At 39.5% G+C, this 27,767-nt stretch overlaps 1 long non-coding RNA gene across 1 annotated transcript in view; it reads left to right on the forward strand.

Moving 5' to 3' along the window:
• Window positions 1-2,482: 2,482 nt before the first annotated feature.
• LOC119705376 overlaps window positions 2,483-27,767 on the forward strand; it is a 53,958-nt gene continuing 28,673 nt past the window's right edge. Inside the window, exon 1 of the long non-coding RNA XR_005258218.1 lies at window positions 2,483-2,657. This is a non-coding gene — a long non-coding RNA (uncharacterized LOC119705376). The remainder of the gene's footprint in view (window positions 2,658-27,767) is intronic.

The raw sequence follows: 27,767 nt of genomic DNA on the forward strand, positions 1-27,767 counted from the left end.
TATATCCATCTGTTCAAGCTCTGAATATTTTATTATGTCTTACAGAAACACCAACGCATTATAGAAATGTCATCTAGAGATGTTTCAAATCTTTTTATATCTGACTAGCTAAAGACATCTTGTTCCAGAATAATGGAGTTAACAGGTAAATGAACACCCTACTTCCTTTCCATAGGTCACTGGAAGTCAGTATTTTAGGGGGGATAAAAGAAACACTGGCAAGTTCCAAAAGAGCACAAAACCTACAATCCACCCTTCTCACCAGGGATATCAGCAGCCATGTGGCTGCAAACCAGGAGTTAGATAACACACGTGTGACCCAGCCTGTCACAGGGGCAGTGCTTGCAGGGAGGTTTCCTTAAACCACTCTGTGAACAGCCCCAGGAGTTAGTGAGATCCCTGATAACACTACTGCAACATGTAAAGCAGATACTGCACACTCCGTCGGGTAAACCTCTGGTTCCTTATGCACATTTGCAAATTAAAGATTTCTAACAGTCTGCCAAACATATCAGAGGATTAATTCCTTCTCCATGGACTTCTACCTTTTCTTGTTACACCACACAAAGCCAGCAGGGAACATGCTTAAAACCTACATAAATATAGCAAATCTAAGCCAAAACAACCTATCAGAAGAGAATTTTACATCTTCAATTAATTTAAGCAAATGGCCAAAGCTACTTATCCCAGGGAATCAACTCTCAATCTCTAGCAGAGTCATGCATCATCACCTTCAAAGGTGCATGTCTGGGCCCAAGGAAGCACTTTTTAAGTTGGGAGGCTTCCTGGAATCTGAGTAGAGCCTGATACTAATGACACCTCATTCCTTGAGGAGCTATCACAAACATAAGCACGAAATTCCATCCAAAGAACAAAGAAATCTAATGTACTTGCATATTATATAGTTCTTTTTAATATGCCTCAGCTTTCATTGTAGGATTAATGAGAGGCAGAACCAAGTAGGGCCTGATAATCATTTATACCCCAATAGCAAAAAAGTGTCTTGTAACAGGCATCAGTATAACTGCAATGTGACCAAACAAACTCAAGGGTAAAAGAGGTCAGTTCCCAAAGATTTGCATCCATGTTATCAACGCTCTCTGCTCTAAGAAACTAGAAAAATTTTATAGAAACAGCAATGCAAAATGCTTTTTTAAATAAATGCTACTAAAACCACAGAAATCAGTAGAAAATTATAACTAGTTTAAACCAAGCTGTAGAATTTTATGGTAAGGATATAATTTTCTGCTAAGTTTTATAGATGAACCCAGAAATAAAACACCAGGCCTCCATTGAGTTTTATAGGGCTTTTCTGTAAGAATTACAAACAGTGGTATTCAAACAATACTTGTGGATCAGCCTGCCAGCAGCCCTATAAGCTAAAACTGCATTGCATAAACCAGGCACTGAATAATTTGGGATAATGAACAAATTCATAAAGAATCAGTGGCTGTTTGTCAGTAATCTGTGAGCAGACAGAGTGGTAAATTCACTGAATAAATAAATAAAGAAAAACCAACCCTCTTGGCTGGGAATAGTTCACCCAGCTTTACTGCTTTGCCTCTAAGGGACTGCCTAAAGGGCTTATAACTCCACAGCATTCCTGCCAGGTAATTTGTGCAGCATTTTTTAGCAATGGTTAAATTAAAAAGCCCTTATGGGAAAACTCAATGAATTTAATAGAGAAGAAATCAATATGGTTCTGCAGAAATTACTCCAAAACCTTTAGTTAGAGCCTCTCCCCCCATCCCAGCCCGTTTACAGAGCGTAGTGTGGTCAACGCAGCAAAGAGAATCCTAAAGGGGTTGATTCCAACCACAGGGAATATATCAAGGGAAAGCACATCCCTGGAAGAAGAGGACAGCATCAAACTGAGGGGTCAGGATGTGGATGCAGCTTGGCTGGGAACCAAATCATGCCCAGAACCTCTCCAGTAGCTTAGTACACGGGAAGCTTAAATGCATTTCAACTTCCCATTTGGGACAGTGTCCTTTCTCTGCAGGTAACCCATAGAATTAATATGGGAATTCAATCTCAGCTCAGGGACCACAGCCAATCTAATATTCCCACAGAAAAGCTGGCCTTCTGGCTAAATTTGGTAAAATACTGCCTTTTGCCACTTCCTTATGCTAATACCTCCTTCACTTAACAGGAAGCTAAATATGGAAAAGTCAAAGATATGGAAAACAGGACAAAGCCTGCTTTTCATTCACAGGTGAATAAACATATCCTGAAAATCCCAAGTGAGGTTTAAACAATGAAAGTAACCACAGGGTTACATCATTGAAAGAGCTTCATGAACACGGGAGGATCCTAATAAAACTCCCTTAAGGAACAAAAGCCTCACCATAAAGATGTCTGTCGTGGAAAGAATAACATTACAGTTATGTTTCACCTTATTTAGATCTTAGCCCAAATTATAGAATACAGAACAAACCCACCACCATCCTCTATGTTCCGTTTCCACAGGCCTGAAAGAAGTCACACAGTAAGTCCAACAGATGGAACAATGATGCTGCACCCAAGAGCTCGAAATCTGAACTGTAATCATGATTTTCTCTCTTCCTGGGATACCATATGGGAACACACAGTAAAGTCTGCAAGGCACGCTGGTTAGCAGGGGAAGTACAGCAGAACCAGAGACACAGGAGTGGCAGGTAAGATCAGAAGCCTTCACCTGAAAATTTGTATTTAACTTCAAGAGAAAGTATTTGATTTTTGTGCAATAACTTTTACACTTTCTCCCTATTAGCTTTTAAAGCCTAATTTTAGTATCCAAGTTCACCTAAGTGGGTGACCAATGGAATAAAATGTAGCTGAAATCAACATGCTCCTAAGAGCTGTTTGGATTTTGTACCTTTGTTTAATACTGAACACGGTCATTAAAGTGCAGTTACCACAATAATAAATGTAGATACCATTAATTACAATACTAGATTTAAAATGCAACTTGAGTCTCTCCGGTGGTTTTTAAGGGGGTGTAATGCCACAGTCAATTGAAATTTAATCAAAACTAGCAGTTTAATTTAGTCTACATTTACAGCTAAAATACCTCCAAACTTTACAGCCATTCTATAACTCTATTCTATACTCATATTAGGTACAGAGAAAATAGGAATATTTCCTTTGATAAATAACTTTATTTGTATTTTTGCCCATCCATGCTTTCATGTCAACTTAGAGTGGAAAAATGCACACACTTCCCTTTTCTTAAGGGATGTACGTGCATTTTTCCACTTAGTGATGAAAGAACTGAACAAATAAATCCCACTGATAATTACAGCACGTAATCTTATCTGAGGTTCAATCTCTTGCACTAAAAAAATCTCCCTTGTGACATGTAAAAGGCTAGACAGATACAATGGAAGATTTCTGGAGTCTGTTCTGCTGTCCTACATTGCTGAAGCCAACAGCAACAGGACTGGTCTCAGAAAATTGCCTTAAGCCTCTGAGCACAAAGCTTTGACTTTTAAAGGAGTCCATGAAAACTGGCTCGTCCTTCTGCCCTTTTGAAACTCCCAGCCCTCGTCCCTGTTTGTGAGGAGGATTATTTTTACCTTTGTACAGCACTCGCATTTAGAGGCCCCAGCAGAGATCAGGGCCCTGTTGTAGCCGACACTGAGCAAGCACATGGAAGGTCTGAGCTCTGGAAAAGAGACAGGAGAGAGTGGGAGGGGAGGCAGAGACACAAGGAAGTGATTTGCTCAAGATCACAGAACACATCATTAAGGGGCCAAGACCTTCTGGTTCTTCATGAGGTTAAGGAACTAAAGATCTCCAACACACAGTGAACTCCTAGCCCAGAAAAACTGTATTTTCCTTTTCAAGTTTATATGGCAAAGAGCCCTCACCTGTCTTTTACATTGTAAAAACACAATGTACTGAGTATTTTCAGACACAACATACTAGTCTAGAATAATCACATCTCTGATCCACTATGGAAGTGTTCATATTCCATCCAGCCTTCAAACTTGAAGGCAGATTTCAGGATTAGGTACTGACCAAAGTATTTCTGCATGCATTAGCAAATAGTGCCCACCTTTGCTTCACCTTCACCATGTAATACCCAGTTCTCTTCAGGCACTATAAATATTTACCCCAATTTGCTATTTTCCTGGAAGGGACACTTGCATCAGCTCTCAAAAAGCAGATGTGTTCCAAATAAAATTATAGTTTTGCTATTGATTTGAATGGGGAGAGAATTGAGACAATGCAAAGAAGGGAGCCTGGGATTTCAGCCTCACAGGTACTGTACAACTTGACTGCCCCAAATGATTTTGCTCAGCACCTCTTTTGCCAAAGAAAGCACAAAATGCATTTCAAGGGAGAAGTATATATTGGGTTGCTCCAAATAAATGCTTTTCTGTGAAATGTGAGCATGAAAACACCCTAACCAGTGATAGCAGATGTACTTAATGTTCTGCTGAGTCAATTATTATAGCTCTTCCTAAGAGATTCTGAAGCTCCAAAGGTTGGAGAAGTGGAGAATCTCTATCAGACTGGCTTCAATCTGTAGCCTTGGCTGGCTTTTTGGAAACAACCATTCAGGCCCAGATACCATTTTAAAGGCTGCACAAGTCCAGATTTCTTTCAAAGTTTGGTTTGTTTTTTTTTTTTTTACCAGAGTAGTCAACTAACTGATATTTCTAAATTGTTTAGAATTGTAATTCTCATGCACACTTCCCAAAAAACCTGGCATGTGGTTAAAATTAACATATTTGTGCCTTGCCACAGTGCTCATTTTAGCACAGAACTAGACCAGAAATAGAGCTACATCTCTGTGGCACAAGTGGCTGATTAAATGCAAAGTAAAAGGTGCTTGTGACCAATGATGAAGATTAATCAAGTGTGTCAGTCATTCATTAGCAGGCACCCCAAAGGGCTCCTTTTCTACGGCTACATTAAAGCACTTTCCCAAATGCAAGAACCACAGCGTGACTCAGTTCTCTCCAGAAATTCTAGGATTTGCAGTAAAAAAAAGTCCATGGCGTGGTTTTTATCAGAACCATGTATCTGTTCCACCTTCATCATGTTATCAGTCAAGGAGTCAAGTGCACTGAAGACATGAGAGGTGTGGTGTAGTTGTGTCACAGAAAATTTACCAGGGCTGTGTGTAATTCAGGGCGAAAGAGGTAAAGAAACTCACTTTAAAATTACACAGGAAGAGACAAACTTTGAGCAATAGGGCAGAGTGTATGTGCAGTAAAACTCCCCTTATGTCCAGTAAGCTCAGTGTGACATCAACAGTAAAATTTTATTGGAATTTAGACATGAAAGAAAGATCCTCTCAGGTTGCCTTCCAAAATTTGTTTGGCAATCATCACTAGCATTATTTTTAAAAGGATTTTCAGTCTAGAACCTAAGCTGCTATTATATTGATATGAGAATCTCCAAGCAGAGTTTATCCAGTATAAACCCTTGGGCTACACAAGCTGAAGGGGCTCACAATCACTTGTCAGAGAGGAGGAAGAAGACGCTATGACAAATGCTGTCAAACACCACACTCATAACACAGCAGAGATCACTTCTTTGATCAAGAGAATCACAGCCTGAAAACCTGTAAATACCAGCACTCTGCACTATCACTTGGAAATTGTGATAACAGTTTAACACTGAATTGCTACTGAACTGCTTTCTTATAATAGCTGCTGTACGGAAGGAAGCTGGCAACAGTTTTGAATTTTTATTCACGTGCAATTTCAGGAGATGAGATGAGAAAGCTTCATTTAAAAATACTTAAATATTTAATAGGTCAAAGTAAACAGCAGCAAAAAGAGAGATTTGAAAAAGCCACACAAAACATAAGTGCAACATAAGTTTAAAACAACCACTGGGAAGAGGAGAAACCTGCCTCAAATAAAAAGAGTTGGATGTTGCCTTAAATCCAGGAAAGATATTAGGTTGTTACAATAAAGGGAAGGGCATCGCCTTCTGATGCTTCAGTTTCCTATTTCACTTCCCCTAAGCTCAAGGGGTATCAGGATATACAAATCCTGCCTGTTATCTATTCAGGCACTCCATAACCAGCACCTTTGGAAACATCAATTTATAAAGGAGATGAGATCTGCCCAAAAGAAACAAAATAATTCCCCCTACTCAGTAAGCCCCTATGAAAACTTAAATTTAAGAAATTGAGAAATTAACATAAATGCCATAGGAAAAAGGAGGGGGAAAGGATTAGATGAAAAGTGCCTTCAATATTTGGTACTTGGCAGCAGCTCCTACCCTCACCTCATGGATCACTGCTATTGATGATGCACTTGAATGAGAAGACAGAATCCCACCAAACATGATTGATGAGCAATGCTCGCTGTGTTTGGAGAGCGTGCACCCGTGTTTATGTGTTGGTTACCTGGAAACCATGTGCCAGTGACTGTATTTTAATATCCACCTTGAATCTCACAGAGACATTTCCACCACATGAAAGATCATGTACGCTATTTCACTCTGGCTTCTGGTTCCACTCTTATGATGTCAAACTCACATATTTGCATTGGCTGGAGAGCTTGCTTGCTCCAAGAGCACTACAGAAATTCGTCACAGGAAGCTGCTCTGACGCCACTGCAATGTCCCCTTAGAAGCATCACTCTGTTGGGAGTTTTCTAAGCTTTCAGTTGCAGGAAGAGTCAACTGAAAATAGCATTTTGCTGGTCACTGGCAGGGAGTTAAACAAGGTGACTGAAGTATTTCAAGGTTCATTAAGTTACAGGGACACACACTGGAAGAACATAACTGGTGAGGCTGTAACATTGGATTATAGAACAATTCCCTCCACTGCAAATCCTGACTCCTTCCAAAGAGTTTTACAATGACCACAAACCACCTCTCAATATTTCCTGGCTTCTTACTGCATTTATTTCTGGTTTTGGACCCAGGTAGACAAACTTGAGATGCAGACAAAGTTAAAAACAGTCTAATATTAACAACAGCAAAAGAACAAGCCTCTGCTTGCACTAACTCCAATTATTATAATAACCACAAATCCCCCACAATTTTCACACTGGACTGAAAGTTTACAGCAACTTGAGTTCTGGCTGACAACCAGCGGATGTGAATCTCAAAACAAGTGTCTCTACCAGGAGCTCCTCTTCCCTGGGCTGTCAGATAATCTGGTCTGGGAGTTATTGATTATAGAATTTCCTTGCCACATTCAAGGGGCATCATTTAGGGAGTGTCATGTATAGAGAGAGAGACTGTCCAAAGAGATTACTGATATAATATAACTTCTGCAACTGCACTCACTTTTCTAAACAAAAAAAAAAAGGAATTGTGATTTTTTTAACTGCACATGCAAACTAAAACTTATTCTGCCTCATACTCTGTTTTAGCTACTTTCCTCATCACTGTTCTGTGAACAATGGTCCCAGGAACTCTCACAATTAACTTTGCAAACTTTTTACTCCAAAAACTCCAAATAGCAAAATTGCTCCAAGCAGTCTTACCCTAGAGGTGGTACTGGTAGTGATGAAGAAATCGCATTCTATCTAATTATGCATGTACATTTGCTGTGGTGTTTTCAGACTTCTTTTGACTGACTCTTTATGATATTTTGGAACGTGTACTTCTGGCCAAACTAAGGTGAAGAAATAAAAAAAAAGAGAATATTGCATCATCAAATGACAGTTTACATTTTTGGACAGTAGTTTAATTTCTTTCATCAAAGATGGTAGAGAACATTAAAGTTATGAAAAATACAGTTCTCATCCAAAAAATGCCAATAATAAGTTTCATCCTAATTCTGTTGCTCCCCATCCCTTGTAATGCAGGCTTTTAATGACTACATATAAAGACACAAATTGCCAAGAGTCCATCTGCATCAATCCTTGTTCCCAAGGTGACAACTTGAGCCAGCCAGGACAGTCTAATACTGTATTTCACATTTGGACACCACAGAGAGGGGAAAAAGGCTAAAAGGCTGTTCTTAAGTGCTTCAACATCACCTTCTATGAGAATCTATAGCATCCCAAGGTTAGCCACTACAGTACAGATACACAAGGTATTACACCAAGCATTTTTACTTTATCAGGTCATTGGCAGGGAACTGTCTGAGTTCTGGTTATCTTTGTTGAACTTTTAAAAGTGCTTATGCACACTTGTACCCAGAAGAGGTCACAGAAACCTGTGGTTTTATCTTTGGGCCTTACAAGCTGAAATGACTCAGCAGTGTAAAAAGTACATTGACAAACTTTACAGATCCTATGGCAGAGAACTTATTTCAGAATTTTTTCCACTGGCCCGCTTTGCAGCCACTCTGTCCCCAGCCTGTAGCCCTGCAGAAGGTTCTTGTGACCTAAGGGCAGGAGCCACCACTTCATTTTGCTGAACCTCCTGTCCATCCTGGCCAGATCCCTCTGCAGGGCCCTCCTGCAGATCAGCACTCCCACCCAGCCTGGTGTCCTTCTGCAAACTGCCTGAGGGTGCACTTGATTCTTCTGGCCATGTGACTGACACAGACATTAAACCAAACTGGTCCAGTCTCATGGGGCCTGACCACGCAGCCAGCAAAGAGTGCACCTGTCCAAGCCATGGACATCCAGTTTCTCATGAGAATGCTGAGGGAATGATAGCAAGGCTTTCCTAAAATCCAGACAGACACATCCACAGCCTTTCCCTCACCTCCTAAACAGATCACCCTGTTATAGAAGGGGATCAGCTGGCAAGCAGGACATGTCCTAAGCATGTGCTGGCTGGGTGTGATCCCCTGGGTGTCCTGTACCTGCTGTGTGATGGTTCTTGGGATGAGCTGCTCCATGAGCTTCCCCAGCACTGCAGGCAGCTCAACACACCTGTAGTTTCCTGAATCCTTCTTCCTGCTCATCCTTGTAGGTAGGCATCACATTTGCCAACCTCCAGTCTCTTAGGAGCTTCCCAGGACTGCTGATAAATGATTCACAGTGACTCAGTGAGCTCTTCCATCAGCTTCCTCAGTATCCCTGGGGAGAATCCCATCCAGCCCCACAGACCTGTGTGTACCTATGAGCTGGAGGAGGTCCCTGACCATTTCCCTTTGAGTTATGGGGTTTACATTCTGCTCCCCAAGACTGGGGTCCTGGAGAACAACTGGTGTTACCAGTAAAGACTGAGGCAAAGAAGGCAATAAGTACTTCAGCCTTTTCCTTCTCTTTTATCATTGTGTTTCCCCCCTCATCCAATAAAGGAAGGAGATTCTCCTTTTGTTGCTCATGTATTTATAGATAAACAGTTTTTATTGCCTTTGCAGCAGTTGCCAGATTAATTTCAAGCTGGGCTGTGGCCACTTCTTTTGGAGAGAAAGACAGCTGTACTTTAAAGAGGGCAAATATCATCAAATAGATCTAAGACAGGAAGTAAAAAACTGAACTTTAACTGCTGTCACTTCAGAATCACTACTGCAGCATCTAAAAGAAACTATAGCTGACCTTTGTACAGACTGCTGCTACCTAAAATCAAATCTGGCCAGTAAGTAAACTCTCTATGAAGAATATTACAGATATTTTAATAGTGTGAAATGAAGAGGACACCAGTGTTTCATCTCATAAAATGGAAGCACAAAGAGCACCTTAAATATTTAATAATATTTTGGAATTTTCTGACTGATTTTTATCCAGACTTGCAAATAATCTAAAATACAGGGTGTCAAGGAACACCAGAAAGGATGCAATTATCCAAGTGAAATGAAATTTTAAAATGCAGTCCAGTGGCTCAGGTTTCTTTATTATTGCCTGATAACACCTTTTACAGACAGATGTCTTACAAAGATGGTAAAGTCCTTTCTTGTCCTTACAAAGGACACAGTCTATACCCAGGAGCTAAATGAAAGGCTCAGTGTAACTGAGGCTGGAGAGTTGGTGTCTTTTCCAGATTATGCCTCTGTTTCCACACTTTGGTGCCCACTGTTTCCATACAAGTTAATCACAAACACAGCCCTTGCTGTCAGCAACAAGTCCTAATCTCAATATGATTCAGGCATCAGCAGAGTCACTCTTTAAACTCTCCCTGCTTCAGTGGGTATTTCCTGTCAAAGCAGGACTGTGGAACTACAGCACATATGGCCCAGCATCCTCCCCTGGATGCACAGCTCTTCGTGCCCTACACTCACAAAGCTTCATATTAGGTCACCAAAAGCTCAGGAATTCAACTGCTGAGCTGACATGTCTGTTCTCACTAAGCTTCACCCACCAGAACAACCAGAGCAGCAGGGGAGTGGCTGCTTTAGAGGTGATAAGGCAGAAGGATTGGAGCAGATTCACACACCAGTTAAAAGCCTCTGAGTGGATGGTTTAAAAGCCCAGGTAATGTGCCCACAATTCAGATTTTGCAAGAAAAGCCAGCAGAACATAAAAAATTAGTTTTGATGAAGTTCTGCATAAGCTTTGTGCAATTACCAAAAAGAATGAGTGGCCCCACAGCTCCTGCCTTACAACTGAAGCAACATTATTATCAAATTGCTCTTGCTACAAGAAAGCGATTTTCATGTACTTACATCTGCTCTCAGAAGGAAAAGAAAATGGTTTGTGAAGTTCCCATTAGCACAGAAAAGCAGAAACATCTGCTGGGAGCTTTAAGAGGCTCATTGGGGTCACTTATTCAGCACCATAGGCCTCAGCTGGTCACCCCTGCCTTTGGCAGCACTCAAGGTGGGGCTTCAAGAAAGGAGGGGGCAACTTGACCCCACAACAGTCCTTGCAAGGTTTCTGTATTTTTAAAAAAACCCAAAACCTATTTTTACCTAGCTGAGGATAAGTAACCCACCTATGCTGATTCCTCCCTTTATAAATCTACAAACTGTATCACTGCTCAAATCAGTAATCCTTTGGTACAGTACCTGACTGAAGTGGGATTTTAACAAGCAAGACACAAAACTAACGTGGAATCACCTCCGTGTGCTGGGGCTGTGGCACCATCTAGAGGATTCGAGCTGGAAATTCCTCACACCATGGGCAAAAGAATGGGAAACTGCACTCAAAATTTGTGGGGGGAAAAAACCACCAAAAAAAAAAATTATGATATTTGGATGTGTGGAGGTAACAGAAGAAAATAACAAAACTTTATCAACAGTCAGATAGAGATATTTCCCAATCTCCTCCACTCCATGTCATGCTTGCTGCAAGACATTTTTCAGGTGAAGAAAGCCAAGTCCTTCCCTAGAGTTTTGTTGATAACCTAACAAGAATAACTGACTTTATTCTGTTTTCTTTCATTTTCACCTTTTTATCTTCATAAAACTAAAGCCAAATTTCAAACAAGGAAAGGAAAGATTTTTTTAAACAAAATAACAGAGATAATGGTTTTTATTATATTTCATACAAGGCTGTGCTGACAGCTGATTGCTCACTGCAGAACTATCAAAAGAGGAGGAAATGGACAGGCACAGCCCTGGAGGCCCTGGACACCCCAAACATCACTTGGAGTACTTTCAGCTTGGCACACTCTCCCCCAATAACTTAATTTTGCTGCAGAAACAAAAAAACACTTTTGCTCCTGTGTTTTAGCCTTCTGCGATAGCAAAGTTCAATCCCTGTTGCTTCTATAAACTCTGAGTTAGTTTCTCAGATGCTGAAAGACTGGGAATTGAGAATATTCACAGTGTGACTACTCCACAGAGTTTGTGGGCAAAAAAATCCAAACTGTATTGCTGAATATGTGACTGACCAGCAGCTTGATTTACAGTGACAGCTCTGCATTAAAAATTCAAACTTTTGTACACCTGAATACAATTTGTATCTGTCAGTGTTGTGTCAAAATAATCATGTAATACCAAATAATCATTTCTATTAGATATTTATAAGGACTGTGGGCTAAGAATGGATTCTAAGCTTTCAGCTACTATGCCACATTATTTGCTTCTACCCAATTTCCTTGGAGACTGTTGGGATAGAAATAAAAACATAGAGGAAAAAAACTGAAAGACCACCTATCTGGTCATCAGCAGCATTACAGGCAGTCATGGATGAGCTCATTCCACTTCAGAGTCCAACAAAACTGAAAACTTCTGGAGATACCCTGCAGCATTGGCATAGGAGTTTGTGCAATAGCTGGCAGACCTTTACAGTTAGTTGTAATCAAGATTATTCCTTATAAAAAGCGAAGTTCTTCCTGATTTTTTTGAATTGATCTGTGCCAGTTCATAGTGGCTGGCAGCAAATAAGGATTGTTTACAGCAATTAAAAACAAAAAAAGTGTAGCTCAAGTCCTTCAGTGTGTCCCTCAGTGTGCTTCACTCCCTTCCTGCCTCTTCCTTGTTTCGCAGGTTCAAGCAGCAAGGAACAAAAGCAAGTTTCATGTACTTACCAGCAGAATCCTCTTCCTAGTTTCCATGTCAAGAATTACATCTTCTATCAAAGCTTGAGGGGGAAAAAAAAAAGAAAAAAAGCTAATAGTTTTGAGTATTTTCCATCTTTCAGTTGACTGGTTTTTCCTCAGTCTTAACTATAAAGGCAGAAATTACTTTAAACAGCAGTCAAATGCAGGCACCTGAAGTTTAAGCTTCTCACTTTTTACTTTTCCAGCAAATACTTAAACTTAACTGGACAGCTAAGCTTTTGCAAGATTCCAGTCCCAGACTAAGAGGAATTTCTCTTTCTCAAGCATTATCACTTTGTTTCTCATACTGGCTTCACTACTCTGTATTGAAAGAGTAACTACGTAGTTTGGAATCTGAATCCTCAGCTCATTTTGAAGTAACCAAGAAAGTATTTTAATTTCTTACGTGTCTAGCTCTGATACAAAGCCTATCTGCATGTCTGTAAAAGTCTGTGTGTTTCAGTCTTTCATGCTGAGCATAAATAATGCTTCCAAGAATAATCCTGCATCATGCTAGCTGTCATTTTGGCTCCAGTTCAGTATTTTCTGCAAAGCTGAGCTGATATTTTTATTGGTTTTAAAAAGACATATCGGCATCTTGCATCTATGAGGGAAAGCAGTGGTCTTGAAATAAGCCTTGAAAATTAAGAAATAGCAACAGTGCAGCAAAGTAAATTTAAACACTGTCCTTTTCATTTTTCTAAATCCCTGGCATTGCCAGCCCAATCACTGAGGACAGGATCATCACTATCCCTTACAGTATGTGCTGACTTTAATTGGACTGTAATAACAAGTCACTAACACCAACAGTAGGACCAGGGTTATATTGTATAATCTGTAAGTTTTCATTTAAGAGCATCTACAGGCTGTATTAAAACAAAATTGCCCAGCAGATGTTCCAGGCAGATTCAATAATCACACACCAGTGCTTTCAATTGTTCAAAAAAATGAAAAGCTATCTGTAAGTAAAGTTACCTCATTTCCAAAAATTCACACCTCCAGACTTCTCCCTGTAACTGACCTGCACAGTTGAAGCAAAGCACTGGCTAAGCTGGGCACATGTGCAACAACTCTCACAGCTCACACATGCCAGGGTCAGCTCTAGGCATAGGGTTCTTGATTACCTTCCACAGCATGGTATGGGATGCTGGATTAACTCTTAAAATAGAAGCTTTTGAAATAAGGGTACTGTTTTTCCTGATAATTTCTCCCTTTCCCCATAAACCAGATTTTCAATTCAGCTGCACAGTTATCTGAACATGGCAACTTCAACACATGATTTATGCTGGCCCCTGCCAGTCTGAAACTTAATAAATGCCTGAAATAATATTGTTGCAATAGATAAGGCAATCCCACACACTGAAGTTATTTTCTCTCCAACATAGGGCCAGCAACTGCATTAAATTATGTGCTGATACACAGTTGTGGTTTCAAATACAATTGTGTCCTCAAAGAGATGCAGATACACAACCAGCTTGTTAACTTATTCTTAAAATATCTACCTAGAAGAAAAAAGAAAAAAATAAATGATGGTGCTGGTGGCTTCCCAAATTTGCCAACTGAAAAGCAGAGCAATTAAAAGCCACCTCAAGAACAAAAACCCAAGAAGCTTCATATGCAACTTCAATAAAACTAATCCCCTTCTCTTAAAAAGACAAGTAATGTTTTTTTGAACACATCAGCACTATTTACTGAGAATGGAGTTCTTCACGTTTTGCACACAAGAATTTGTCTCCTTAATGTTTTGGTGAAAGAGAACAGAAACACGTGGGTAAATTATCAACACCACAGCATCATAAAAGTGATCTATACCAACAGAAAAAGCCTAGATTTCTTCTGAAGATAATTTACACAATGATCACAGTCCAGCAAGACTGGAAAGCTGCTGCTGCTGAAAGCTGTGCTCTGCACACCCACACAGCACGTAACACCTGGGGGCAAACAGACAGCAGAGCAGGAAACAATATACATGCAGGGGAAAGACAAAGGCTTATTTCTAACAACAGCATCTCAACTGGTTACCTTTGGGATTTAGTCACTATCACCCTCAGCTTTACATAAACTAGCTGGAAAACCCCTCTGCTAGGACAACTAAGGCAGCTTGGGGTAGTCTTAGCTCACCTCAGAGTCCCTCAGCAGAGCTCAGCCACAGATTGCCCCCAGCCAAAACCACACCAAGGGCCCTGGCCCCCTCAAGGGCACTAAATAATAACCCAGCCCAGCCCACCCAGCCCAGCCCGGCCCAGCCCAGTCCAGTCCCACGGGGGCTGCCCCTGTCTCTGGGCTCTGTTGGGCCCTGCTACCCCTCAGGGTCCGTCCTGGCTGCTCCTGGCCGTGAGTTGTTGGTCCCTCAGCAGCACAAGGGTGTCACTTGTGCTGCTCCACAGCAAGGACAGAGCAGCAGCAGCCGGGACATGGCAGTGGAGATGGGTCCACCCAACAATGGGACAGGGAATGGGGTCATGGGGGTAGAAGGCAGAGCCCTGGGGCTGCTCTCGAGCATGGCAACTCTGAAGCCTCCTCACCGGGCCATGGGGCATCCCTGGTGTCCTCTTGTGGTGTCCTCTTGTGTCCCCTCTCCTCACAAAACCCCATGGAGGGGTTGTCACAGCAGTTGTTATGAGCACCAGGGGTAAAACATCCTTGCCCTCTCCAAGGATCCCCCTTGGCAGCAGCAATGAGTGTAGTAACTCCTGAGCACAAAGCTGCACAGTGTGATCTCCTGACACATCCACCCACCACCATCCATGAAGGAGCTGTGAATTTCAACATCTGTGTCATCTGAAGACACAAACATTTGGTCTGTGGCCATTCCTTGGAGCTCTCCATGTGATGTAGTTTTTTATTCAAGTTAATGGAAAGCAGGAACATGGCAAAGCGGAGCCTTGACATGTATTCACTGAAGAAATAAGTACAAGTATCATAATCTTCATGTAACTTAAGGAGTTCCATACTGTTACCTATCCCCCTTGTTTAACTAAACTGTTTAACTCAGAACCAGATCTTGAACATCTCATTATAGAGAGGGAAAATGTGTGGCACTGAGCCATTGCTTCTACAGGCACTCTTTGTCCAAAATTCTTCGTATACAAAAAACAATCACTAGCAATTCATTCCCACCTCTTCCTCTGAAAAGTTATGATAGAACAAAAACACCAGACAATAATATCTACTAAATGGTGTTGATCTTCTACTGTGGGAGCTATTCCTTGGCCCTGCTAAATATTCACAACTTATTTAAAGAGTGTGTTGTTGTTGTAGGAGGAAGACCAAGTTTCCCGTCAGGCCAGCTTTGTCTTTGATCCCACTGTCAGCCAAAAGTGAAACTGGTCACAGAATCAGTTTTCAGAAGTCAGGTTTCACAGGTTAATCTCTTTAAATTTACAAAGGAGACAGCTTTGTGCAATTCACTTTGCCAAAAATTTAGTTGACCTCCTTCACTTTTACAAACCCCAAAAACTCTCCTGCACCACCAGCAGTTTAGCAATGGGAGGCAACAACACCAAGAAGGAAACCTAAATGTTATTTAGTCTTTTCAAATCGTGAATAATTTCATATCTATGCCTGGGCACTTTAAGTAAAATGTGCTTTTGTTCACAGAATAGATGATGCAGATCAAGAGGGAAGCATGCACCCTGGCAAATGGAAACTGAAAAGCTGCTTTGTGCCTGCACTTGCTCATGTCAAGATATGGCTGTTCAGTAAGCTGAAATGCAGTCTGGTTTCAGAATGAGCACAGTTTCAGCCATTTCTGTATTCTGTTGCAGTAAATAGAATGTCTTGATCCAGTGAACACTTGGAATAAGCTGCAGATGAGAAGTGAACAAAATCCAGCACTTAGATAATACAAATGATCTTTTTTGAGTTTGCAGACTGATACATTTCTCAAGGCAAAATCACCACTGTAATTTAACAGAAAAAATAACCCTATTTTCTTAGATTCTGTTACTTGGAACTGTTTCCTTCTTGCCACAATATTGGTCATGTGTGCTTTCCCACTCAGGTGTAGAGCTGCAGTCCATCTTTACCTGGGATCGTGCTATGTTACTGAGGCAAAGCTCAGGTGCAGCTGTGCAGAGATAAGACAATAATGTGCTGCTTACAAAGGCTGTCTCTCTGTCTCAATGTTCATTCACAAAGTAGGAAATACATTCCACTTTTTTACGCATTAGATTGTTCACAGCAAGGTATCAGGTGCCCCCATGTCCTGTCTAAACTTCATCATCCTCAAAACTGTAGAACATGTGGCCCAAGTGGACCCAATGGACAAGAGTAGTGCAGGAATTTTGGGTTTAGTTGATCATTTAGAAATGTTTCAACACCAGATGCCAGATGTAAATACAAGAGAGTCTGTAGCTGTGAGGTTGCATTCAAGGTACCAAGGAGTTGGATTCCACAAACAAAACCTCAAAGTGTGTATTCAGAAGTTTTTGTTAGATCTCAAAATATACATAAGTAGCACTGGTCAAGCTAATTACTTCAAGCCTTTCTGTAGAAAATTTAATTTAATTTCTGTGTGAAACCTTTCAAACAAGTGTACAATTTTAATCACAGTAAGAATAGTCCAACCAGTGGTGCAGAAGTGATGTTTCTTACGTTGGTGAGGTTCCCTGAATAGATGAAACCCTCTGTTCTACACTAACAGCTGTCTTTTACTAAGATTTTTTTTGGTAATAGTGTAGGTGTAATACTGTGCAGGTGAACAAGCAAATGAAAGATTCCTGATACAAACAATGCCTGCTATTTGATTTAATGCTCCAAGTTGATTTGTTCATTGAAACACTCTGCTCAGTGTAACTTGTTTATTAAGAAAATCTCATAAACTGGTGCTGTCTCTCACAGTTAAGAAGGATCACAAAACAGCATTTCTAATGAAGGATTTATTTGCCTTTCTCTAATTTGGGTGGCAAATGCAAAGAGAATTTGTCCTAAAGTAAGCATAACTCAGCTTTAATCTAAGGATGTCACTAGTGTCAACTCATTTTCATGTAATGATTAGACCTTGGAGGATCATTTAACATTTACTATTTTCATTGAAAGTGCTATATTTGTTGAAGCAATCATTTAGACACAAGGTCATATAAACTTGACACTAATTCATTGCTGCTTTTAAGTGACTCACTCTTTAATGCTGTGATTATATAGATATTCTTATGCTAATGCAGTGCTTGGGAACACCTGTTTATTTCCATAAAACATTAGTTTCAATCTCAGTGTAATAAACATAAGACACAAAGGATCTAGTCGGTCATTCTGTGCACTTCCCTACACTCCACAATGCAGAATTATTTTTCAAGTGATGACACAGATTTTACATAATTCAAATAATTAGGGAAGTTATTGAATAGTCTAATCTCAGGTGGTTCTTTTATTTCTTTTACTTCTTTGCCTCTAATTCTTTACCTGGCATTCCCTGTTTTTACATGTTGGTTCTCTTTTCATAATCAGACTCTTCAATTTAAGTCGTATTATTCTGTTTTTGTATTCCTGTCCTGCCTATCTGGAAGACACAATACAAATGTATGCAAAGAGAAAATTGCCTTGCCAGCTTGTAATCTATTGTCTTTGTTACTAGGTCAAATAAATTTTTTATTAGTGAAACAAGCTTATTAAGGCTAAACAGTTTCACACTTGTAGGATTACTGTGAAGCCTGGTTTTAGTTTCACCCAGTAGCCTATTAATATAAAAAGATGATTAGACAAATCATCGATAAACAATGATTCATTAAATCATCATTAATTAATCTTGACTGATGTGGTCATATTTTAATAGCTAGGATCAATACACTGTGTACCATCAATTGTCAATATTTGGGCACTGATTGGAAGGGATTGTTCCAAGGGTGCTTTTCCTTGCCAAGTGCAAACACACCACGTCTGCCCTTTGATTGCTCTTGGTATTTCCCTGGGAATGTGTAATTTCTATCCCTGCATGTGCCAAATGCTACAGTGAAAGTGTGGGTTAGACTCTCGCAGCCAAGCTACACACCATGTTTCAAACGGTGAAACACCTGAACTGGTTAAGTACTGCAGAATGGAATTTCACAGGATTTAACAGCCTGATGAGGATCTTAGGATTAGTGATTAGGATCTTTCAGAAGATTCATTAAGGCATTCAATGTCTAATTTCCACTGATTCATATAAATTATACTTTAAATATATAGATACTTGAAACCAACACAACTCCTTTCTGCTACAAAACAGAAAAAAACATAGTGTTGATTTCCCACTCAGGATCTGCTGTATATGAAGAATATTCAGTTTAACTGAATGATTATTAGAAAATTATTTGTTTGCAGGTATTTCAATAAAAACAAGTCTTGATAAGTCTACAACAGTTTAGTATTCACATGTCCTTCATCAGCTCCCATGAAAGCAAGGAGCACAGCAGAAGGTATTGATCCTCAAAGTAATCTAACCTGTTTTAGGATCAGATCAAAGAAACACAAAATTATGGTTACTCCAGTCAATATTTCTGTTAGAACAACAGTAGAATTGTATGTCCTTTAGAATCACTTTTATTCTTCAGAAATACAACTACCACAGAAAATGCATTTTGAAAATGAGTATATGAAAATATAACCATATATTCACCATGTGTCTGGATTTTAGCAATATAGAGTTTAGAGTATTCAAACTCAGAGACAACCAAACAAGTCCAGATCTGAATAATGCTCTGGTTTCCATGGGTTCTCACAAAGGAAAACTATACAAGTATACATCTCAAGAAGTGAAATGTGCAAATCCATTTTAGCTCCAAACAGATGCAAAAATCCTTTTTTTAAATTTTTTTTTACTATCATTATTTTTCTTTGGTGTGCTCTCATGGTTTCCTCATCCTGGGTGGGATCTGGGTCATAGATGTGCAGTATTATCACTGCATGGTAACTGCAATTATTTTCCTTAAAACAACCTGTTTCTCATTCCTGTTAACAGCAAACAAATGTTAAATTTTTAGTTGTGTGTCTAAAAGAGAGCAAGGTGAGGGATGAACCATGGTGAAGCTGTGGCCAGTGACCAGCACAAGGTGAATCAGACAAAGTGGAAGTGACTGGTTTGTGCTGAGAGTCTGCACCAGCAGACTGGGATACCACTGGTATGCACAGCAGGCAAACACAACAGAGAGGAAGCTCTGGGGATCTCCTCACCTCCCAAAGTCCTGATCCCAGAGCAGAGGTGCTGCAGTAGGTGCGTGGCACCTCCCCTCCCTGGAATCATCTATCATGTTGCTATGAAACCAGTGTGTGTGACAGAAGTCTGGCACTGTCCTTAAATGTTAACATTAGTCAGCAGCTGTAACGAAGGTTAATTTTTTGGTTTAGTTTCTGCTTTGGAGTATAAACCTAATGCATTTTTTAAATCATGTTTTTTGCTCATTCATTTGAACAGATGGACTTGATTCTCATTTTGCATTTGCCCTTCACTTATTTTTAGAGGTGACTTTTTGAGTAGCAACGATGAAAGCACACTGACCTGAATATAAGTGGTGTAAAATGTGAAGCCTTTTTGCTAAAGAGAGAGATCAGTTGTTCAAAGGCTCAATTGTATTTTACTTACTAGAAGGTGGCAAATGAACCACCTATGATTTATATTAAGTGGCTTTTGGATAAAAATGACAATACAGGAGTGCAGCTTCTTAACTCTCCAAAGCAGATATGCCCCTTCTAAATTCACTGGATACTTTCATGAAACATTTCATTTAAAATAGATAATGTGAAATAGCTTCCAACTGAATTGTTTCCAAAACTTCCCCAGGCTCTTAGAATTAGTAGGCGAAATCTGGCATGCTTAGAATTTATTCATAGTAGAAGTCTATTCAAATCTTTTCTGCTTTTTTAATGTCTAAATGGGGTACTCCATTTTGAATAAACTAGTTAGTGAACTGAAAGAAGTTCTCTGCACCTGCAGAAGTGGCTGCAGATGTCAAAAGTTTTTTATTGTATCAAGCGCTGGCTTCCAGGTGCTTCTCTTGTGTTTTTTTTTTCATTTGGTTTGAATATCATTATAGCTTCTTAAAAGCAAATCAGGTACTTACTAAAGGGTTTAAATATGGTATAGTTAGGCTTTATACAGATTTTTTTATCTGTAATCTCAGGTTTCATACAAAGTGCTTACATTTTCTAACTGTTTGAGATATACATATATATATATTTGTAGATATATAGATTGATACAAATGCCATTGCTTTTTTTTTTATAAACAAATAAAAAGTTTGAGAGGAGTAGATGAATAAAGACTATTGATCAGAAAGTAAGATAAAATATTTTAAGTAAACATTTTATATATTTTTCCAGCTAAGGCATAGTTCCTGTTTGTCAGAGCATATGTGATTAGTCCTCCTACGATAATATCTTTAGAGACAGTGATGTGGTTCTACTTGTTGAGCCAATATTACCTGCTGATATCTAACATCAAACACAACACTAAGTAATTTTACATAAAGTGTAACTGTCATGACTGAAATGTTTCTAATGTAGGGCTCCCAGATGTGGTAATATCAGTTTGTGATAGAGAAAATCCTAATGCATATATCCAAATATTGTTTGTGTATCTTGATATTCAGAAAAGTGGTAGAAAAGCAAAATGCTTATAATTCTCTTTAGGGGATATTCAAGCTATTCTTTAAATAATTAATCCCCTTTACAATTCTTACATTTGTTTGAGGAAAAATCAAAACTTCTGGGAAGCTGTAGATCATGTGTCTACACACACCTCTAAATGTGTCCCTGCGAACCACAGCAACCACAATTACACAAACCAAAGGACACAAGTGGCATCCATGGCAGTAATGATGGACTGGATACTGAGCTTTGCATCTGAGGATGGGCAGAAACAGTGTCAAAGTGCAGAGCTGGATCTGACCCTGTGCTTGAAAAAAACATCCAGACATACTTGTTCTACAAATCATCTCAGGTTATGGAGATTATATATAAATTTTATCAATTATTTTAACTTTAAAGCTTCAGATTGCCTTCAGTTCTTTGCAAGAAGGGTTTTTTTACCACGTATAGGAAGGAAGAACACCAAATATGTGAGGTGGCTGTGAGGATGAAAGGAAAAATGAATCTGTTGAATACTGCTCAGGGAGCTTTGCTGTACATCATATGAATTGTGGCTGGGGTTATGAAACTGATAAATCACTGGAAGTCTCGGTGGAGACGGAGTCAGCAATTTCCTATTAGGACCGTGTTATGTATCACTCAAAACTTACACAAAGGGGAGTATCAAAGCCTGGTGGTATTTTATTTTTTTAAATCTGAGTGTTTGCTCTGGCTTAGCAGAGCAGTTTGGAAAAGCTGTATTTCACTGGACCGTCTGGGAGAGTTGGTCCTGCTCCTGGGAGCTGCAGGTTCCTGAGCATTGAGATCTCAAAGGCTGGCAGACAAATCCCACTGTGGGCACTGGGGACCACAGAAGAGCACTGCAGGGTCAGAGGAACCCAAGGCCACAAAGGCCCAGTGTGATGGAAATTCAGCCCAGCAATCCAGCTGGGCTGGACTAGCCAGAATTTTAAGAATATGTAAATCATGAGGACACAGTGGCACTTACTGCAGTCACGGCTCTGCCAGAAGAATTTCCTCACCACTGGAGGGAGTTTTAATTGTGCACTGGAAAATAACCATTTTGAGTTGTTTGCAATGAAGCAATATATTGGCATGAGGCAAGGTTTTTAAAAAGTAAGATTTATTTGTTATCTCCTCTGTTTCTATTGTGATAATTTTAAAAATTCAACCTGCATTATGATGCATTCATTTATTCTACTAATATCCTGGCACATCAAACGCCTACCAATTCAAAGCCCAGATTTTTCATTCCAGCACATACCCAAAACTGCTGCTGAATTCCAACTATTATTAATGTGTATTTGGGCCTAATGGTTTTGTTTCTGTGTTTTTTTTCCAGCAGCATTCAATTCAGTGGAGGTTTCACTGTGTAAGTTCAGAAAAGTGGCAGAATTACAGTCCCTGTTATGCTTTTCTGTTGTCAAAAATAATATTGCTGTTGCAATTTCCAGAATCACTGAAATATGTCCTTCAGCCCCGAGAACACAGTAGTGCCTTGCAAAGAGAAAAGCTTGGTATCTGACAATGTCCTTTCATTTCTGTCTGTCTGATACATGTGTTTGTTCCCTTTACAGACTTTAATCCAATATTTATTAAGCAGCTGATGATTGCTGTAGCTTGATAAAGCCCTCAAGAAGACTCTTTAGCCAAATCATTAAAATTAAACACGTGTTAAATCAATCTTACTGAAAAGTGGTCTTTATGTGGGAAAATGGCCTTAAGCAGATGCGTGTGCTTCTCCAAGGGTCAAACACTGCTCACAAATGAGTTTCTTTCCCCGTTCCTATGAGAGGTGCAGATGCAGATAAGAGGGCAAAGTTTGGCCCCTTTATAATGATGTGTGTGGCAACAAAGGCTCTGCAAACACATGGGCTCAGCTGTGCTGCTGCCAGCTCCTCTTGCAGGGCCAGCTCTAGTTTCCTTGAAAGCATTGCAGCATTATACAATTTTGGCAACATCTTCACTAGGGAGCAGAAATTGAAATACTCCATTTCATTCCCTGGTAATTTCTTCCTATTCTCTGTTAGCAAAAGCAAGCTGAACACGTGTAAACTTCTCATTTAGGTCTTTCAGTGGAAAATGGAAGTAACAATAGTCAAGGCTCTAATATCCCAGTGGAAACCCTTACTCAGCACATTGATCTGAACAAAGGTGACCCCCTGAAAAGGAATGGGATTGTCCAGACAAAATACGGGGGAATAAATGTGTAAGTTATTTGAACCCTATTAAAGTGTTACACCAAGTCATTTAAGCTGTCATTTCTGTGAACCAGCAGAGACTTTAATAGCTAACAATTAACTGGGGGGACATTGAGGAAAAAGTAGCATGAAAGAGATTATTTTCATAGATGAACATTTTATCAAGGGAATGTTGAGAATGTCAGGAATGGCTGTTGTTCATTGAACAGCAGTGCCTGGGTTGAGCTGGAACAAGTCAGTAAGGCAGCCTGCCAAGGAATAAATAATGTCACTGTCATGCATTTAGGGTCTTCAAAAAAAAAACTAAAACAGAAAGTTCATGGAGAGCTTTAGAAATAAAGCATCTTGGACTTTCCTTAGCATGTTTTTCAAAAGGCACAGTCCCTTGTGGGATGACAGCTGATTCAGTCAAGGCAGTTGTTCTTTCTCATTGTATTTTCTTAATCTGCCAGTTAAATATTTTTAAATATTTCAATTAATGCACACATTCACTGCACTTGGCCTTCTATGAAGTTGTTTGGAGTTTTAGTCATACAGTCATCATTTAATCCACTTTACACAATGCACATAGAAGTATTAAATGGTGTCTTTTCCAGATATACTTTCAAGATTTATGTAGATCTGCGGTCTTAAGTTTGTACATCATTTGATTGAAGTAACAATGGAATACAATCAGAATGATTGACAAGCTCTGCAAGCAATAAAGCATCGGTCAGATAATGAACTGCTAATTATTTTTCACTTGAGCAGATGTGCAGGAATTTATATTTTGTCTCTACATTTGTATTTTGTCAGGTCTGGCAAGGGCATTCTTGTGACAGAATCCTTGGAAGAGAATGTAGTGGTGAGAAAGGTGATATTAAAATATTAAGTCAAAATGGATTCCAGTGGACTGTAGTCATTAAGGATGGTCACAGTTCATCTAGGAAGAATTAAGATGTTAAATATGAAATTCTCCTGCTGCCAATGAATGAATCACCCATCAGTCTGTGTACTTTGTCATATATTAATTGTACTTCCCAACACAATTTCAGTGAGAAGTTCCTCAGGTTTACTGATGGCACAAGGCTTTGTGTTACAGTATTACCTGCATGATGGGCATATATAGCTGTATATCTGTATATAAAGCAGATTTCTGTGAACTTCCTGAGACATTTGTTAGATCTCACTGGTTTCTCTGAAGAAAATACCTAATGGTAAGTCTTAATAATAATGAACTCAAAAAAGGCAAATTGATAAAATATCAAAAACTACTGAAAATGCAGGTAGGAATTAATCTTATTTTTAAGAGATATTCAATTAATTTAGGAAATAAACAGTGGCAGCAGCACATTCAAAACTAGAGGGTTTCTCTAGTAGAACAATCAACCCCAGCTCCACTATCTCAACTTAGCAGGACTCAAGTTCTAGGATGGACCCACTGAAAAAGACACAATTTTCCTGAATAGACTCATGTCATCCTTTTAATTATGTTTTCATTTTAAAGTTACAATCTAGAGATTATTTAGGAAGATAATTCCCCTTTTTTCAATTCTCTGGCAGCTAAATTAGAACAGCCAGGAGAATTCCAAGTTTGTGTTCTTTTTGCCTGGCACCTGAACAAATTAAATCTCTCAGTTTGGAGAAAAATTAGATCATAACAACAAGCTTCACTGCAGGACTTCACAGTATCCATGGGAGAAAGGAAGACTGATGCTTGGAGAGAAAGCCTAGCATGTCCTAAGTTAATTAAGCATAACAGCAGAGATACATCATGTATTTGTTCAGATCATGGCACTGATTTGAAACTCTCTGAACTTCAGGGCATTCACCTTTGGGGAAACAGTGGGACTAGAAACAGACCCCTATAAAAAAATGCAGCAACTAGCAGGGAAGTAAAGACCACAGGGAGATCAGATGATTCCTTGAGCTTTGCAGATAATTTGAGAGAAAAAAAGATCTTAATTCTCCTTCAGGATGCCACTGAGCAAAAAATCAGCCAGCCCAAACACACTCAATTTTTGCCATCTGTGTAAATCATTCTTCAATAATAAATAAAGCACTCTGAATTTACTTTTTTTAAGAGTTTTCAACAGTTACATTGACCAGGATACACTATTTTTAAGAGCAACGCTGATTAAAGTCAAAATTTTCCAAAGTGAATTAATAACAAGAGGGGGTGTGTGGATTGTACTTGCCCATGTCCTGCTACAGACAGCTGCAGCTCTCAGCTCTGTAGCTTGCTTTGGGTGGTGCTGTTGTAAGGAATATTCTCCTTCTTTTCCAAAACTGTATGCCTGCCTTTGACCTGAGCACCCTTCTCATTGCCCTGCAATCATCTGCACCACTGATTTCAGTGAAATTGTTTCTATCTAAAGCAATTAAAATAATGCAGGAAAGATAGATCACCTTGAGTCTAAGCCAGCTGGTTCAGGAAGAACATCCTGACATCCCTCCACTGCCTTGTTTTAAAAGATACTGTGCAAAACAATTGCACTGGACCACTTGGGGAAGATGGGCACGCAGCATGAGTTACCAGCTGGCAGTAGGTTTACAAAGGATTGTTCAAAGGCCATGATTGCAAGCAGCAAATAGGTAAGTAGAAGTCCAGACTAAAACAGTTTACTGTAATATAATTAATAATTTTTAATGGCACAACTCAATCAATGAAGATGACTGCAAAGAAGGGCAAGGGATGCATCCATTAGCACCACTGAAACTATGTAAAAGTGACTTTTCAAACATGGAGGGAAAACTCTAGAATCCAGTAAATTATTCCTTCCTCCCCTTGCCCCTTGTCCCAAGGGGAACATGTATTTGTTGGACAAACCCATCTGTTTGTCAAACCTGTTGCTAATTTTGCCCAAGGCTACCTCAGATTCATGTCCCCAGAGCTGTGTCTGCTTCTTCCACATTAAATCACAGTTCCTACTGTGCAACTCTTCCTGCTGAACTAAGTACTTAAACATATTCTTCTGCTAAAATAGGCTGGAAATCTCATGGCCACCCCCTAATGAGGATTTCTGAGCTGTGAGTGGTTTGAAGCATCTCACTGTCTGGTTCTGGCTAAACCCCAGAGCAGTGAAGTCAAATAGAGATAATAAATAATAATAAGACATTTAAATTAGTAACAAAACTGTATCATTTCTGTAAGGAAGTTTTACTTTCAGGTGAGAAAATTGTGAGTTTCCTTCTAATAGGCCAAAGAGTGATTTATAAGTGAGAATGCCCATCAGCAGAATTATTTTTCTCCACAAAAAATCCCACAGCTGTAAGTCCACAGCTCAATATTGGCCAACTTCAGGGTTGCCAGCACATGTGTCATAACTTGGAGAAGAAACTGGAAAAGCTTTTATCTCTAAGCAAGTGAAAGAATGGAGATAGATGGGAAAGGGGAAATTGCTTCTGGTTAAGCAAAGATTTTCTTGTTTTATTTTAGTTTGTTAAAATGAGTTTATAGCTAAACACTAATCCAGATTTAAGAAAAAAGAGTCCAAGGTTTTTTTCCAATTTCTCCTATCTTTACAATTCCAGATTTTTGTTAATTGTTGACTATTCTAAGGGGCCTTTCCCAGTGTGGTATTCCAAGAGCATTCCCAATATCTTGCCATAGTCATGACAAACCCATCCTTGGCCTTAGGGGCTGACAGGCTGCAAGGCCAGTTTTCTTCCTTCTACCAAATGAAATGATTCTGCATTCATACATGATTTACTTTCCCCTTGTGTGTTCCACTTTGGAAGAATTTCAGAAATAAAAGAAAGTCTCATGGTTCAGCAAACCACACAACAGGAGAAGTTACAGTCAGGAAAATTTAGTACCTACAAAATATGAGTGCATTTTTTCAATCAGTTTTAGTCTTGTCCTTGAGGAAACAGAGCAACTACAGACAATTTCTACTTATTTACCTGACTGCAATCCATTAATAAGAGCTCTGTAATTCTCCCTTGCCTACCTGCAGTATGAGTTTCCCTAATTTGCTGCAGAGGTGCCCATGCTGATGCACTAATACAAGAGATTCCTGCTTAGCTGTAGGTTCATTTCACAGATAGGATTTGAAAAAGGTTGTGGGTTTTAGAAAGGGCAGCTGTGAAGCCGCTGGACTGCTGAAAACACTAAGCACTACTGCTATACCAATTATTTGTGCAATTTCATACATTGCATCCTCAGTGAAGTCAGCTCTAGGTAGCTAATGGATAGATTTCTCTTTGCAAAATGGGAATGTTTTACCAGGTTTTTGTGTACCTCCCACCCACAGTGTCTCAGCACATTTCACCTTCTGCTTTGGGTTAGAACATCAGAAAGCACATTTTAAAGACATCAGATCTTGTTTTCAGCAACTTCTAGTCAAGCTTTTCACCCATTTTGCCTCCCCTGCTGATGTTCTGTAAGATAAGGCATGAATTTTTTCCTATTGTCACAGTTTTATTACTCAGAAATTTATTTTTAAATGTTCCACTGATCACCATTTCCTGCTGAAGGAGGTAATGTTTACTTGCACCATTTGCATTCAAAACACGCAGAGCTACAAGGGGAGAGGAATTTATTCACACACCTCATTACTTCCACCAGATTCCATGTTAGAAATTGCTCTGATTTGTGGTTCTTAGATTGAAAGTATCAACCCCCCCAAAAAAGGGGGGTTCATAAGACCCTTGTGTGAGGAAGTAGCTTCCAGGAATTTCCAGAGAAAGGCAGGGGGAAAAAGGAGATCCATATTTAGGAATTCCATTTTGCAGTGTCTT

Source organism: Motacilla alba, chromosome 11, assembly GCF_015832195.1.
Source record: "Motacilla alba alba isolate MOTALB_02 chromosome 11, Motacilla_alba_V1.0_pri, whole genome shotgun sequence".
Classification (NCBI taxonomy): Eukaryota; Metazoa; Chordata; class Aves; order Passeriformes; family Motacillidae; genus Motacilla; species Motacilla alba.